Consider the following 16,512-nt stretch of genomic DNA (forward strand, 5'->3'; position numbering starts at 1 on the left):
TTCCTGGCAAGAATACTGGAGTGGTTACTAGGCCCTCCTTCAGGGATTGACCTGTGTCTCTTATATCTCCTGCATTGGCCGGTGAGATCTTTACCAATAGCACCACCTGGGAGGCCTAAAGCCCTCTATGTACCTAACTATATAGGAGCTGTGTAACTTAGGATTTAAACAAGTATCTACAGCAGTGGCGATGGTGGGAAACAGAGGAGGTGGGGTGCAGAGAGTTCATGAGTAGTAGAATTCATGGGGCTCCATGATGGATTGGGTGTAGAGGGACAGAGCAGGAAGAACTGCATGATTCTTAGGATTTTAGCTCCTCTGTAAACTCCAGGATGACTGCCAAAGTCCAGTCTCCTTTCCTTCCTCAGCCTACAACCAGACTACATTTCCCAGCCTCTGCTGGGTTTGGTATGGTCATGTGAGGATGTTCTACTCTGTCATGTGATTCCACTTATATGAGGTACCTAGAGCAGTCAAACACTCCAGTACTCTTGCCTGGAAAATCCCATGGACGGAGGAGCCTGGTAGGCTGCACTCTATGGGGTCGCTGAGAGTCGGACACGACTGAGTGACTTCACTTTCACTTTTCACTTTCATGTATTGGAGAAGGAAATGGCAACCCACTCCAGTGTTCTTGCCTGGAGAATCCCAGGGATGGGGGAGCCTGGTGGGCTGCTGTCTATGGGGTCACACAGAGTCGGACACAACTGAAGTGACTTAGCATAGCATAGCATAGAGCAGTCAAATCCATAGAGACAGAAAGTAGAATGGTGGTTGCTGGGGGTGGGGGGTTGTGTGGAGAGGAGGGAATGAGGAGTTATTTCATGGGTATAGAGTTTCAGTTTTGCAAGACGAAAATCATTCTGGAGATTGATTGCACAACAATGTAAACGTATTTAGCACTACTGAACTGTGCACTTTAAAATGATTAAGATGCTTTGTATATTTTACCAAATTTAAAAATTAATTGAAAATAAACACAAATGCAGGAGTTCTTTAAAGGAGAGCGCATGTAGGAGAAAATGACTCACAGCTAACATTTCAGGAAATTTTCCTGACCAAGCCAGCTCTGCTGTGATTGTTCTTTTCTGTACCTTATCTATTTATTTTGTATTTAATCACTTTGATCTTTTGGATAAATAACTGATTTTTGTCATGCTTTTGCATGAATTTAGATTATATGCTATGTGTTCAGTCAGTCCTGTCCAACTCTTTGTGGCCCTGTGGAATGTAGCCTGCCAGGCTACTCTGCCCATGGAATTTTCCAGGCAAGAATACTGGAGTGGAGTGCCATTTCCTCCTTCAGAGGACTCTTCCCAACCCAGTGATTGAACTCTTGTCTCTTGCATTTCGTGCATTAGCAGATGCTTTACCACTAGCACCACCTAGAAAGCCCCATTAATTAATAGATTATAAGCCCTTTCAAAATAGACATTCTTTTCCACTTCTCTGTAAATAGTAAATGTTTACTTTAGAACTACACAGATTTAGGAAATTCAAAGCTTTCATTGTGAATTACTAGTAAGAATGATTCAAAACAAAACTAGTGGATGCACCGACTGCACGTTCTGTATTTTTACAATGTCTAGTCCAAGACGTCCTTCCAAGATCTTCTCAGCTGTTACCCAGGATCACGGTAAACAGAACAAAAGATATAATTCACACACACAAAATCTTAGCTCTCCCTCACACAATCAACTAGTGTGATTAATAAAATTACTTTAAGATGGTCTTGGAGAACAGGTTTATTTTCTCTGGCTGCAGCACACAGCATGTGGGATCTTAGTTCTCTGACCAGGGATCAAACCTGCACCCCCTGCATTGGAAGTGCAGAGTCCTAACCACTGGACTGCCAGGGAAGTCCCTGGGGGATAGACTTACATTCTCTGACTTTTGCCTGCAACTTGCCTGAGGCTTGGCTGAAACAAGTGCCTGCCCTTCTACAGTTCACTTCCCCTCCTTTCTCAGACATCAAATTGTGTTCCCTTCAACTCGGGTCATCGAGGAGTGTTCAAAGGCTGGTAATACTCATATGGGTGCTCAATACTGGCTGGAATTTTACTTCCTTAAATAAACCAAAAAAATACCATATTTAATAAGAAAAATTCAACACAATACAGAAAAGAAGGGAGGAAGGAAATTGACATTTGCTGAATGTGTACTTTGTGCCGAATTTCATGTAACAGTCTACTTCAATATCAAGTTATTGTTCTATAACTTTTAACCTTAAGATTAGAATGCCTGTTTTTTTTGTTTGATGTAGGAAATTTTATCTGCTCATTCTATATTTATAAAGGGAAATTAAATTTATTCATAAAATTTGTATTATTTAACTAGCTACTGTGACTTCACAGATCCTGGTTATAATTAACATAATCAATATAAGACTATTTAGACTGTCTCTCATTGAGGAAAAAGGCACTTACATTTCTTTTAGAATCAATTATGGTTCACATAAAAATAAATAATGATTACAAGAGAAATATTTTTAAAACACATTTTAGAACTAGACTTCTGTGACTGTTTCCTGAACCCCAACCCTCCCTAAGGCAATAAACTTATCTATTAACCCCTATTTGAAATTTGTTCAATTATTTCATCACAGAATTCTTGTAGCAAGTATTTTAATGAAGTAGGAATATTGCCTTTCAGTGAAATTTATTTTCACTGAATTAGGTGTTATGGGGTATGCTAATGCAAATGCAACGTATTTTTTGTTACAATTAAATATTCACCATAATGGAAATTTAAAATGTAACTTGGAAAAAAAACTCCTAAATGGAAACTATTTGTGCAACAATTTTTTAGACTTCCCTCCTCAGACTAATAATAAACACATTAGTGCACATCTAGAACAGCAGCATCCCAAGTTCTTTCTGGTGCCTTCTGGGAATCACACAGCTGCATTTTTCACTTAGAAATCATTAACCCAACTATACTAAAGGATTTTTACATTGTCCCATTTCAAGTCCCTTGCACATTGTACAAACATTCACAAAATGAACAGAGTATATGTGTCAGACTTTATTTTCTGGGCTCCAAAATCACTGCAGATGGTGATTGCAGCCATGAAATTAAAAGACGCTTACTCCTTGGAAGGAAAGTTATGACCAACCTAGATAGCATATTCAAAAACAGAGACATTACTTTGCCAACAAATGTTCGTCTAGGCAAAGCTCTGGTTTTTCCAGTGGTCATGTATGGATGTGAGAGTTGGACTGTGAAGAAGGCTGAGCGCCGAAGAATTGATGCTTTTGAACTGTGGTGTTGGAGAAGACTCTTGAGAGTCCCTTGGACTACAAGGAGATCCAACCAGTCCATTCTGAAGGAGATCAGTCCTGGGTGTTCTTTGAAAGGACTAATGCTAAAGCTGAAACTCCAGTACTTTGGCCACCTTATGCGAAGAGTTGATTCATTGGAAAAGACTCTGATGCTGGGAGGGATTGGGGGCAAGAGGAGAAGGGGACGACAGAGGATGAGATGGCTGGATGGCATCACTGACTCGATGGACGTGAGTCTGAGTGAACTCCGGGAGTTGGTGATGGACAGGGAGGCCTGGCGTGCTGCGATTCATGGGGTCGCAAAGAGTTGGACATGACTGAGCGACTGATCTGATCTGATCTGATCTGATATGTGTCTTAAATCTCACTCATTTGGTCTTCACAAAGCAGTCATATGTGGTATATTTACTAATACCTGATAAGGCATTAAAAAAATTTTTTTTAAATATTTATTTATTTGGCCGCACCAGGTGTTAGTTGCAGCATGCAGAGTCTGTAGTTGGAGCATGTGGGATCTTTTAGTTGTGAAATGTGGGCTTTTAGTTGTGGCACGTGGCATCTAGTTCCCCATCCAGGGATGGAACCCAGGTACCCTGCACTGGGAGGATGGAGTCTCAGCCACTGGACCACCAGTATTTTTTGATTATTAGATATTATAGAGAATCACTCGTGGAACATATTTATAGACCAGGCTTGCATGAGGTATACATTAATTCTGAACACCTATGAGTAAATACAAATCTAAAATATTTAAAATTGATTTAATTAAAATTCCCCTTGTGCCTAAAGGGAAAAAGAAAATTTCCCATTTTCCTTCATTTTCGCATTTCGTTTTAGAAAACTTGAAGCTGTAATTGCTTTCTCTGTCTCCTGGAGATGTATGTAAATCTTTTTTAGAACTAAGTGAGCTTCTTGCCAGTTCAGCATCTCAAGAATCTCTTTTTTGGAGCCACCTTTTTTAAACTGAACCTCCAGAAGCACGGTTTCCTAGCTACCTGGACTGACCGGGGATGCTTGGCTACAAGATGGGACTTCTCGCTTGTTGAAAAGATATGAGAAAAGAAAAGGAATTTTTCCCTTTTGGTAAAGATAGTTAATGTATGTTTATAAAAGGGTGAGATTTCGATTTTACATCTTTTTAGTCATTAACTGTGATAGGCATGGTGTAATGTTTACTCAATAATAAAACTTTTTTCTTTTTTGAGTACCTTTGTGGAAATGTTTCCTGGGTTGTCCGTAAATTCATTTAAAATTATTTCCTCAACACTCATGTTCCATTGACTAGTGCTCAGTTACAGGGCCACAGCTACAGAGGGAATAGAGAGAAAATAGCTAAACTGTGCGTCCATGTAAACAAGGGAAGGAAAACCTCACGACTGAGGTCAAACTGATCATTGGCGGGTGGGCGGGGGTGGGGAAGCTGCAAATTAACTAACAATAGACAGATTAACAAAGAATAATTTATTATGCTCAAAAGAGTACTCAGTAGTTAGTAATTCCTTGAATCAGTTCAGTTCAGTCCCTGTCGTGTCCAACTCTTTGCCACCCCATGAATTACAGCACGCCAGCCCTCCCTGTCCATCACCAACTCCCGGAGTTCACTCAGACTCATGTCCATCGAGTCAGTGATGCCATCCAGCTGTCTCATCCTGTCATCCCCTTCTCCTCCTGCCCCCAAATCCCTCCCAGCATCAGTCTTTTTCAATGAGTCAACTCTTGGTATGAGGTGGCCAAAGTACTGGAGTTTAAGCTTTAGCATTAGTCCTTCCAAAGAACATCCAGGACTGATCTCCTTGTCCAATCAGTGGACTGATTGGATCTCCTTGCAGTCCAAGGGACTCTCAAGGGACTCTCCAACACCACAGTTCAAAAGCATCAATTCTTCAGCGCTCAGGTTTCTTCACAGTCCAACTCTCACATCCATACATGACTACTGGAAAAACCATAGCCTTGACTAGACTGACCTTTGTTGGCAAAGTAATGTCTCTGCTTTTCAATATGCTATCTAGGTTGGTCATAACTTTCCTTCCAAGGAGTAAGCGTCTTTTAATTTCATGGCTGCAGTCTCCATCTGCAGTGATTTTGGAGCCCAAAAAAATAAAGTCTGACACTGTTTCCACTGTTTCCCCATCTATTTCCCATGAAGTGATGAGACCAGATGCCATGATCTTCGTTTTCTGAATGTTGAGCTTTAGGCCAACTTTTTCACTCTCCACTTTCACTTTCATCAAGAGGCTTTTTAGTTCCTCTTCACTTTCTGCCATAAGGGTGGTGTCACCTGCATATCTGAAGTTATTGATATTTCTCCCAGCAATCTTGATTTCAGCTTGTGCTTCTTCCAGCCCAGCGTTTCTCATGATGTACTCCGCATAGAAGTTAAATAAGCAGGGTGACAGTATACAGCCTTGACATACTCCTTTTCCTATTTGGAAGCAGTCTGTTGTTCCATGTCCAGTTCCAACTGTTGCTTCCTGACCTGCATATAGGTTTCTCAAGAGGCAGGTCAGGTGGTCTGGTATTCCCCTCTCTTTCAGAATTTTCCACAGTTAAAGGCTTTGGCATAGTCAATAAAGCAGAAATAGATGTTTTTCTGGAACTTTCTTGCTTTTTTGATGATCCAGCAGATGTTGGCAATTTGTTCTCTGGTTCCTCTACCTCTTCTAAAACCAGCTTGAACATCTGGAAGTTCATGGTTCACGTACTGCTGAAGCCTGGCTTGGAGAATTTTGAGCATTACTTTACTAGCGTGTGAGATGAGTACAATTGTGCAGTAGTTTGAGCATTCTTTGGCAAAATTCCCTGAATAGTCAGAGATAAATGTTTATATACCAGATTAAAAAAAAGGAGGATGATTTAGGGCTTCAAAGGGAAAATATGTTTCCCACTGAAAGGAAGGTTCTATTGAGTTTTTTTATACTAATGTCAGCTGAGTTTGGGCTTCCCTGGTAGCTCAGATGGTAAAGAATCTGCCTACAATGCAGGAGACCTGGGTTTGATCCCTGGGTCGGTAATATCTGCTGGAGATGGAAATGGCAACCCACCCCAGTATTCTTGCCTGGAGAATCCCATGGACAGAGGAGCCTGGTGGGCTACGATCCATGGGGTTGCAAAAACTGGACATGACTGAGTGACTAACACACATAAACGGAGCCGAATTTATACTTTCTTGTGCTGAGGGTCAGTCTTCTTTCAAGAAGGAAACTTTCTCGGAGGAGGGTAAATGGCAGCTGTATTTTCTAGAGGTTCTGCTTAACTTCAGATAACATTTTTTTTTCTGTGGCTGCTGATTGCTGAGATGTTTCCAGTTTAAAATAGTTTCCAGACCACTTTCATACCACTTTGGTGAGCTGTTAATGCCTTCAGTTTGATAACAACCAGCTAGCTTTTGCTTCTGTGGAAGATCAGATTCATATGTCTTCCCCAACACAGAACACATTCAACACTTATTCAGTGAAGAAATCCTACTGTTCATCCTGTCAGTGCATCGAGGAGGACAGTGACTTAGTGCATAGCTTGTCACTTAGTGACTTAGTGCATAGAGAAGATCTTGTCTCCTCTCAGTGACAGAGAAACCAGCGCAGGGGTTGGATTTTTATTTACCCTTAGGTAATGTGTGAAGTAGTGTATGCCTCCTTCAGGCCTGGCCCATAAAAATGTTCCACGAGTGATTCTCTATATGCTTTCTCCATCTCATATTTTGAGATAGAGAAACTAGATGCCATATTTATATGGCTTTTCCAGTTGTTCATTGCTAACATATAGAACATATCCTGGTTCAAATAGGTTAATTTGCAAGTGGACGCAATTTTTCCCACACTCGGATATCTAGGATGGAAGTAGTCATTTGAAAAGGGCCATCTGCTGGTCTTGGAGAGCCTCCCATAGATGAGGAAGGCAAATGGGACTCCACTGGGGACATAGACTCTGGAAGCAGCCATTCTGGTGGGCTTGTTCCACCACGAGGATACTAATGCTGTCAAAAGCCATTCTGGAATCCTCACTCTAGTTTATTAGTGCTGACGTGGCCCTGCCCATCAGGCAGTGCTGGGATCAGATCAGTCACTCAGTCGTGTCCGACTCTTTGCGACCCCATGAATCGCAGCACGCTAGGCCTCCCTGTCCATCACCAACTCCCGGAGTTGACTCAGACTCACGTCCATCGAGTCAGTGATGCCATCCAGCCATCTCATCCTCTGTCGTCCCCTTCTCCTCCTGCCCCCAATCCCTCCCAGCATCAGAGTCTTTTCCAATGAGTCAACTCTTCCCATGAGGTGGCCAAAGACAGACCTGGAGTTTCAGCTTTAGCATCATTCCTTCCAAAGAAATCCCAGGGCTGATCTCCTTCAGAATGGACTGGTTGGATCTCCTTGCAGTCCAAGGGACTCTCAAGAGTCTTCTCCAACACCACAGTTCAAAAGCATCAATTCTTCGGCGCTCAGCCTTCTTCACAGTCCAACTCTCACATCCATACATGACTACTGGAAAAACCATAGCCTTGACTAGACGGACCTTTGTTGGCAAAGTAATGTCTCTGCTTTTTAATATGCTGTTCACGTGGTCATAACTTTCCTTCCAAGGAGTAAGCGTCTTTTAATTTCATGGCTGCAGTCACCATCTGTAGTGATTTTGGAGCCCAGAAAAATAAAGTCTGACATCGTTTCCACTGTTTCCGCATCTGTTTCCCATGAAGTGATGGGACCGGATGCCATGATCTTCGTTTTCTGAATGTTGAGCTTTAAGCCAACTTTTTCACTCGCCACTTTCACTTTCATCAAGAGGCTTTTTAGTTCCTCTTCACTTTCTGCCATAAGGGTAGTGTCATCTGCATATCCGAGGTTATTGATATTTCTCCCAGCAATCCTGTTTCCAGCTTGTGTTTCTTCCAGTCCAGCGTTTCTCATGATGTACTCTGCATATAAGTTAAATAAACAGGGTGACAATATACAGCCTTGATGAATTCCTTTTCCTATTTGGAACCAGTCTGTTGTTCCATGTTCTGGGATACCCCAGACCAAGCAGCTAGCCAGGCAGGGCTGTAGCATCACCTATCAGCAGACCAGTTGCCATAGGAACCCCTGAGTCCCCAACCAGTTGGGGACAAAACCCACCCACCAGTGGGCCAAAGCCAACTCCAGGAACCTTAGAACTCTGCAGCCAGAGACCCCAGTACCTAGCTCCACCCACCCCTGGGGAAACGCCAGCCCTAGGGCTATCCCTACCCCTTTAGCCAGCCAAGACCAGGCCCCACCCACTAGCAAGTGAACACCAGCCTTAGCACACCTTCAGCCCCTCACCTAAATGCCTCAGGGTCTAGCCTCTCCTACCAGTGGGCTGACACCAGCTTTTCCCTGGTGGCTCAGATGGTAAAGAATCTCCCTGCAATGCAGGAGACCCTGGTTCCATCCCTGGGTTGGGAAGATTCCTGGAGAAGGGAATAGCTACCCTCTGCAGTATTCTTGCCTGCAGAATTCTATGCACAGAGGAGCCTGGTGGGCTACAACCATGGGATTGCAAAGAGTCCTACATGACTGAGTGATTAACACACACACACTTGGAACACCTCAGAGTCCACAGCCAACTGTGTCAGGAACCAACCTCACCTACCGGCAGGCCGACACGAGCCCCAGGGACCCCATAGGCCAGGCCTTGCCCACCAGCGGGCTAACACTGGCTCTGAGACACCCTACCTTGCAGCCAGCCATCTGGCTTCAACCACGAATGGACCAGCAATAGCCCAGAGACCCACCCGAGGGAGGGCTCTGCAGTCGGCTGCTTTGTGACCCAACCACCTCAACCGCAGGCTAATATCTTATTAGTCTCAGGTGCATAACATAGTGCTGGGTGGGGTTGATACTGGTACATAGGTCAATGGAGCAGAACAGAGAGCCCCAAAGTGAACCCACACATACATGAACAATTAATCTTTGACAAAGGAGGCAAGACTATATAAATGGGAAAAAGATAGCCTTTCAATAAATGGTATTGAGGGGACTTTGCTTGTGGTCCGGTGGCTAAGACTCCTTGCTACCAATGCAGGGGGCCTGGGTTTGATCCCTTCTCAGGGAACTAGATACCACATGCACACCACAATAAAGAGTTCACATGCTGCAACTAAAGATTCCACACGATGCAATGAAGAGTGAAGATCCCACGTGCTGCAGCTAAGGCCTGTACAGCCAAATGAATAAGCATTTCAAAAAATAAAAATAAATGGTGTTGGGAAAACTGGACAGATACATGCCAAAGAAACAAACTGGACTACTTTCTCACACCGTAGACAAAAACAAACTCAAAATGGATTAAATACCTAAATGTTAAGAACTGACATCATAAAACTCCTAGAAGAAAATATAGGCAGTACACTCTTTGACATGTCTTAGCAACATTATTTTAGATCTATCTCCTCAGGGGAGGAGAAAAAAGCAAAACAAGCAAATGAAACTACATCAAACTAAAAAGATTTTGTACAGCAAAGAAAACAATCAACAAAATGAAAAGGCTGCTACTGAATGGGAGAGGATATTTCTAAATGATATATCTGGTAAGGGGTTAATATCCAAAATATACAAAGAACTCATACAACTCAACATCAAAAAAATAAAAAACAATCCAATCAAAAAATGAGTGAAGAAACTGAATAGACATATTTCCAAAGACATACAAATGGCAATGGGCACATGAAAAGATGCTCAATATTACTAATCATCAGGGAAATGCAAATCAAAACCACAATGAAATATCACCTCAAGAACACTGGAGTGGGTAGCCATTCCCTTCTCCAGGGGATCTCCTTGACCCAGGGAATGAACCTGGGTCTCCTGCATTGCAGGCAGACTCTTTACTCTCTGAGCCATCAGGGAAGCCCTTTTTAAAAAGAGTAAACCCTAATCACAAGGAAAAAATATTTTTCCTTTTTATTTTGTGTCTGTATGAAATAATGGATGTTCACTAACATTATTGTGGTAATCATTAAAAAAGAAGAACAAGCAAAGGAAACAAAAACTCAGGAAAAAAAAATCTAAGAGAAAGTGCAAGACCTCTATTTACAAAAGCTGTCAAAGCTGGCCAATGGACATAATTTTTTTCCTTCTAACTAAATGGAAAATCATTGTACATGGACTGGTTTGGAAGACCCAAATATAGCGGTGTTTCTTTTGCCAAAATTAAATCTATAAATTTCAAGGCAAATCCACTTAAAATCCCAGTTGGATTAAAAAAAAAGAACTTGACAAGATGATTCTAAAGTTCCTTTGATTCTCGGTAGCAGTCTTTGTTATAGCAAGGGACTGGGAGCTACTTAATGCGCATTGGGAGGGAACAATAGGATGCTAAATAGTTATTAAAAAGAATGAAGCTAAACTATAAATATTGACACTGAAAGCTTTCCAAGATCTATTGTTAATGAAAAAGCAAGTACAGAACAGAGTGCATTCTACACTACAACCAGGGCCAAGAAGGAAGGAACGTATGTGTGTATACATATGCACACATGCTTGTGTATATCTAGAATACTTCTGGAACAATACAGAAAAATCTAATAAAGATAGTTTCCTTGGAGAAGGGAATTTCTGGAAGTGAAGATGGGAGGGGAAACTTACTTTTCACATAGCCTTTCATCATCATGTACATGTATTAATTAAAAAGAAAGAAAAACATTTATCAAACAAGTTCAGTTGGAAGCATATGAATAAGAATAGGCAGATTTTGACAAAGGAGACCATGTAGGGGATTTATTCAACTGAATTTCCAAATATACACAAAGTTGTAGCAATTAAAATTCTGTGATAGCAGACCTAGAATAGACAAATAGATTGATGAAACAAGGAGACCCAGGTATACTGTGTTAGTCTAGATCCTCTGAGAACCAAGTTACAAGATTCTGCTGCACTGTTGGTGGGAATGTAAACTGGTACAATCACTGTGAAGAACGGTATGGAAGTTCCTTAAAAAACTAACACTAGAACTACCATATGACCCAGCAATCCCACTACTGGGCATACACCCTGAGGAAACCATAATTCAAAAGGACACATGTACCCCAATGTTCATAGCAGCACTATTTGCAATAGCTAGGACATGGAAGCAACCTAAATGTCCAACAGATGACTGGATAAAGAATATACACATATACAATGGAATATTACTCAGCCACTAAAAAGAATGAAACAGGGCCATTTATAGAGATGTGGATAGACATGGAGTTTGAAGTAAGTCAGAAAGAGAAAAACAAACACAGTATATGAACCCTTATATGTGGAATCTAGAAAAATGATACAGGTGAACCTATTTCTAGGGCAGGAATAGAGACGCAAGTGTAGAGAATGGACATGCGGGTGTAGAGAATGGACGTGCGGACACAGAGGCGGAAGGGGAAGGTAGGGCGGGAGGGGTGTTAGGACTGACGTGTGTACACTGCTCTGTGTGAAATAGATAGCTAGCGGGAACCTCCTATGAAGCACAGAAAGCTCAACTTGGTGCTCTGTGATGACCTAGATGGGTGGGATGGGGGGGAGAAGGGTAGAGGGAGGCTGAAAAGGGAGTAGATATATATGGACACATATAACTGATTCACTTCATTGTACAGCAGAAACTAACACAACATTGTAAAGCAATTATACTCCAACTTAAAAAAAAACCAGAGCTTACATGCTACCACTAAAGATCTTGTGTGCCCCAGCGAAGATCAAAGATCCCAAGTGCTGCTGCAAAAAAGACCCGGAGCAGCCACATAAATAAAAACAAATATTAAAAAGGGAGAATATTAAAGGAACATCAGAGGATGTAAGTGACTGTGATTATATACACTGTATTCCATATAGAGTAAATGGTTGTATTTATGTACAATATATTATGTTTTATGGAATATTGTGAATCCTTTAAAAAGAAAAGAATACTATAGCTTTACATAAAACTAGTACATAAAGATCTCCCAGATCTCTTTCACCATTAAGTGAAAATCAATGTGTGGAACAATGTTATAATGACTTCATTGTGTTAACTTTTAAAGCAAAAGAAAAATCTGTCTGGTTAGGATATGTTCATAAGTGTAATTTTTTTATAGGAAGAATCACATGCTATCTTTTTTTTTTCTGAACAGTTTCTATTCTCTAGCCATGAATGATTATTGCTTTTATTATTTAAAAATATCCATATATGGAGTGTGAGATTATGGTTTCCTCTGTATTTTTTTTCTGAATTTGAATAAATAGCAAGCATTATTTTTAAATTTATTTTTAAAATTTAGGTTGCACTGCAAGGATGTGAAATCTTAGTTCCCTGATCAGGGATCAAACCTATGCCTCCTGCAGTGGAAGCAGGGAGACTTTCCCAGACTGCCAGGGATGTTCCAGGAATATTATTTTTAAATAACATTAAAAAAAAAGAAAAACTTTACAATAAAGAAGTTGAATCTGGTGCCTATGGTTTATTGTGGCATGAAAAGAGAAAGTTGTACAGCAAATGTATTATAAGAGCCTCTTTATTAATTAAAAACAAACATATGGAACTATATAATATACTTGTATAAATATGGATAAATAGTATAATAGATGTTGATACACTATGGATATAGATGCACACCCACACACTAAGCAGTTAATAGGGCTGATGGGTGGAGAGGGAAGTGATATTGAGGGTATAGATGAAAGAGGACTTCAACTGCACACACTTCTTACTTCTGTATTGTAGTCTTTAAAAGTTTTTCTTATTCCTTATACTTTTACAGAGTTACTAGACTGTATCTAAGACTTTCTGAGAAGTTAGATTTTTTTTTAAGTTCTCGACAATTATCAGTTGCTGTCTCTTCACTAACACTTCACTAGCATCCTTCCTATTCTCTTCTGGAACTCCTATATATACAGATCTAGATCTATCTTTGAATTTATTTTTAGGCACCTTTACCGAGATATAATTCACATAACACATAACCATTCACCCACTACTAAATATATATTCGAAATGTCCTAAGTGTCTTCCATGTTTCTCAACTGCTTTTTCACATTTTGGAAACAATCCTTTTGACTGTGGGTACTCTGGATGAACTTATCCATACTATTTCCTAAGTCCATGGGAACATTGCTTCTTTCTTCATCCCTTGTCCTAATCATCTCTACCACCTAGCTGTTTCTAAGTTACATCCTTTTGCAGTAGACCAGTAATATATTCAGTTCAGTCCAGTTCAATCTCTCAGTCATGTCCGACTCTTTGTGACCCCATGAACTGCAGCACGCCAGGCCTCCCTGTCCATTACCAACTCCCAGAGTCCACCCAAACCCATATCCATTGAGTTGGTGATTGCCATCCGACCATCTCATCCTCTGTCATCCTCTTCTCCTGCCCTCAGTCTTTCCCAGCATCAGGGTCTTTTCAAATGACTCAGTTCTTCACATCAGGTGGCCAAAGTATTGGAGTTTCAGCTTCAACATCAGTCCTTCCAATGAACACCCAGGACTGATCTCCTTTAGGATGGACTGGTTGGGTCTCCTTGCTGTCCAAAGGACTCTCAAGAGTCTTCTCCAACACCACAGTTCAAAATCATCAATTCTTCAGAGCTCAGCTTTTTTTGTATTTCCAACTCTCACATCCATACATGACCACTGACATCCATACATGACCACTGGAAAAATCAGAGCCTTGACTAGACGGACCTCTGTTGACAAAGTGATGTCTCTGCTTTTTAATATGTTGTCTAGGTTGGTCATAACTTTCCTTCCAAGGAGTAAGCGTCTTTTAATTTCATGGCTGCAATCACCATCTGCAGTGATTTTGGAGCCCAGAAAAATAAAGTCAGCCACTGTTTCCCCTGTTTCCCCATCTATTTGCCATGAAGTAATGGGACCAGATGCCATGCATAATAAGCAGTAAAACAAAACAAATGTCACTACACAAGTATCAATGAATGAAATAAATTTTTATCATATATGTCAGGATGAAGAAAACTGAAATAATCAATGAAAGAGACAATAACTTAGGGAAAAAGAACCAGTGTAAAACAAGAAAAAAGGGAATTCAAAATTAAGATCTCTAGAAAAGAAAGTGGGAGAGAAAGATTTATGGACTCTAATAACATTGCTTAGTGCCCTGAGTGTCATGTCATTTCCGAACATGTGGACCCTGATCTATACCACCTCAGTCTTCCCTGATGGCTCAGCAGGTAAAGAGTCTGCCTGCAATGCAGGTGATGCGGAGACTCAGGTCCAATCCCTGGGTTGGAAAGATCCCCTGGAGGAGGAAATGGCAACCCATTCCAGTATTCTTGCCTGGGAAATCCCATGCGCAGAGGAGCCTGGTGGGTTACAGTCCATGGGGTCTCAGAGTCAGACACAACTGGATGCACTAGCACCTACACCGTCTCATCGTGCAAACAGCTCCTTGCTGGATACCGCCTGCAGCAGAAAGCCTCTGTCCTTGCTACTTTAGCAAGGCTATATGGTACCTAAACTTTAACCAGGCACTCAGGCCTGAGCACACCTTTCAGATCTGTTAATCATGCAATCCCTAGCCTAACTTGTCAGTTCTTTCAGTACGGCAAAGAAGTAAGAATCTAAGACTAAATAATTAACAGGGGACCAGATTTCTTTCCTAGACTCCCCTTCAGTAATCCCGTAAACAAACTGTGTGAACAAGATAAGGACTAGAGGAAGATCACAGGAAGTCCTGGAGCCTGCATGCAATGACTCTGACTCCATCTCAAGGATTAACTGAGATTACTTCTCTCCTTTCCCTAGTAGTTCAGCTTGTAGAGAATTTGCCTGCAATGAAGGAGACCCTGGTTCGATTCCTGGGTCAGGAAGACCTGCTGGAGAAGGGAACGGCTACACCCTCCAGTATTCTGGCCTGGAGAATTCCACGGACTGTATAGTCCATGGGGTCGCAAAGAGTCGGACACAACTGAGCAACTTTCACTTTTCCTTTAAAATTTTCATGATGGAGCAGAATCTCCAGAAGTAGTTTTCTGGGGGACACTGAGTTTACCATCTTCCCTGATTGCTGGCACTCTGATAAAAGATAACTTTCCTTTCTATCAATGTTTGTAAATTTGATTCTGTAAGTGGTAAGCAGTGGGCCTTGATTCAATAATTCTGTAATCCCCCTTCTCTATCTCTCATCCTCACCCTGACATCCCCCTCAACCCAAGATTTTACTCTTTTGTTGTAACTCAGTTCAGTTCATTATGTTCCTTCTGCACCTAAAAATGAGAACAGGGAATGCAGCTCTCTTGCATGTTGGGGGCCTGCATATGGTAGACACGAATGCATATTTCTTTTTAAAAAATATTTATTTGACTGCATTGCATCTTAGTTGAAGCATGCAGGATCTTTAATTGCAGCATGGTAACTCTTAGTTGTGGCATGTGGGATCTAGTTCCCTGCCTAGGTATCAAACCCAGGAAGCTGGGGCAGTGAGTTTAGGACCATGGGAGTGGGTGAGGGGACATGGGGGTGGGTGAGGGACCATGGGTGGGTGAGGGGACATGGGGGTGGTGAGGGATCACAGGGGTGGGTGAGGGGACATGGGGGTGGGTGAAGGACCATGGGGGTGGATGAGGGGACATGGGGGAGGGGGAGGGGCATGGGGGTGGGTGAGGGACCATGGGGATGGGTGAGGAAGATTCTGGGAGTCTACTCTAGGATCAGAGGTGTGAGGAGTGCCAGTCTGGACCTCAGCTCGCAGCCTGACAAGGCCCTCCTCGTTCTGTCTCCAGCTCAGTCTCCTAGATCCCCCCACATTCAAGAGCCGTCTGTGCTGCAGGCTGGAACTCTCTTCTTCATGGCCTGGGTCATATACTCCAGTTCAACTCAATTGTCCTGGACTTTGGGAACTTCCCTCTACCTCCACCGGGAGGAGCTCCTCCCTCCTCCAAACCTGGGGAGTGATGCTTCACTACTTTGAGAAAGATCCTTACTCCCCTGCACTACAGACACCTGACAATATGTCTTACTTCCTATTAGGGGCTGAATTGTGTACCCCAAACTCTTATGTTGAATCCTAACCTCCACCACCTCAGAATGTGACTTTTTTTTGGCTGCGCAGTCCAGCAAGTGGGATCTTGGCTCTCCACCCAGGGACTGAACCCATGCCCCCTGCAGCGGAAGCCTGGAGTCTTAACCACTGGACAACCAGGGGTCCCCAGAATGTGACTTTATTTGGAGTAGAGCTTTTGAAGAGATAATTGAGTTAAAGTCACTAGGTTGGGTCCTAATCCAGTATGACTGGTGCCCTTATAAGAAGG

Source organism: Bubalus bubalis, chromosome 3 (assembly GCF_019923935.1).
Source record: "Bubalus bubalis isolate 160015118507 breed Murrah chromosome 3, NDDB_SH_1, whole genome shotgun sequence".
NCBI classification, from domain to species: domain Eukaryota; kingdom Metazoa; phylum Chordata; class Mammalia; order Artiodactyla; family Bovidae; genus Bubalus; species Bubalus bubalis.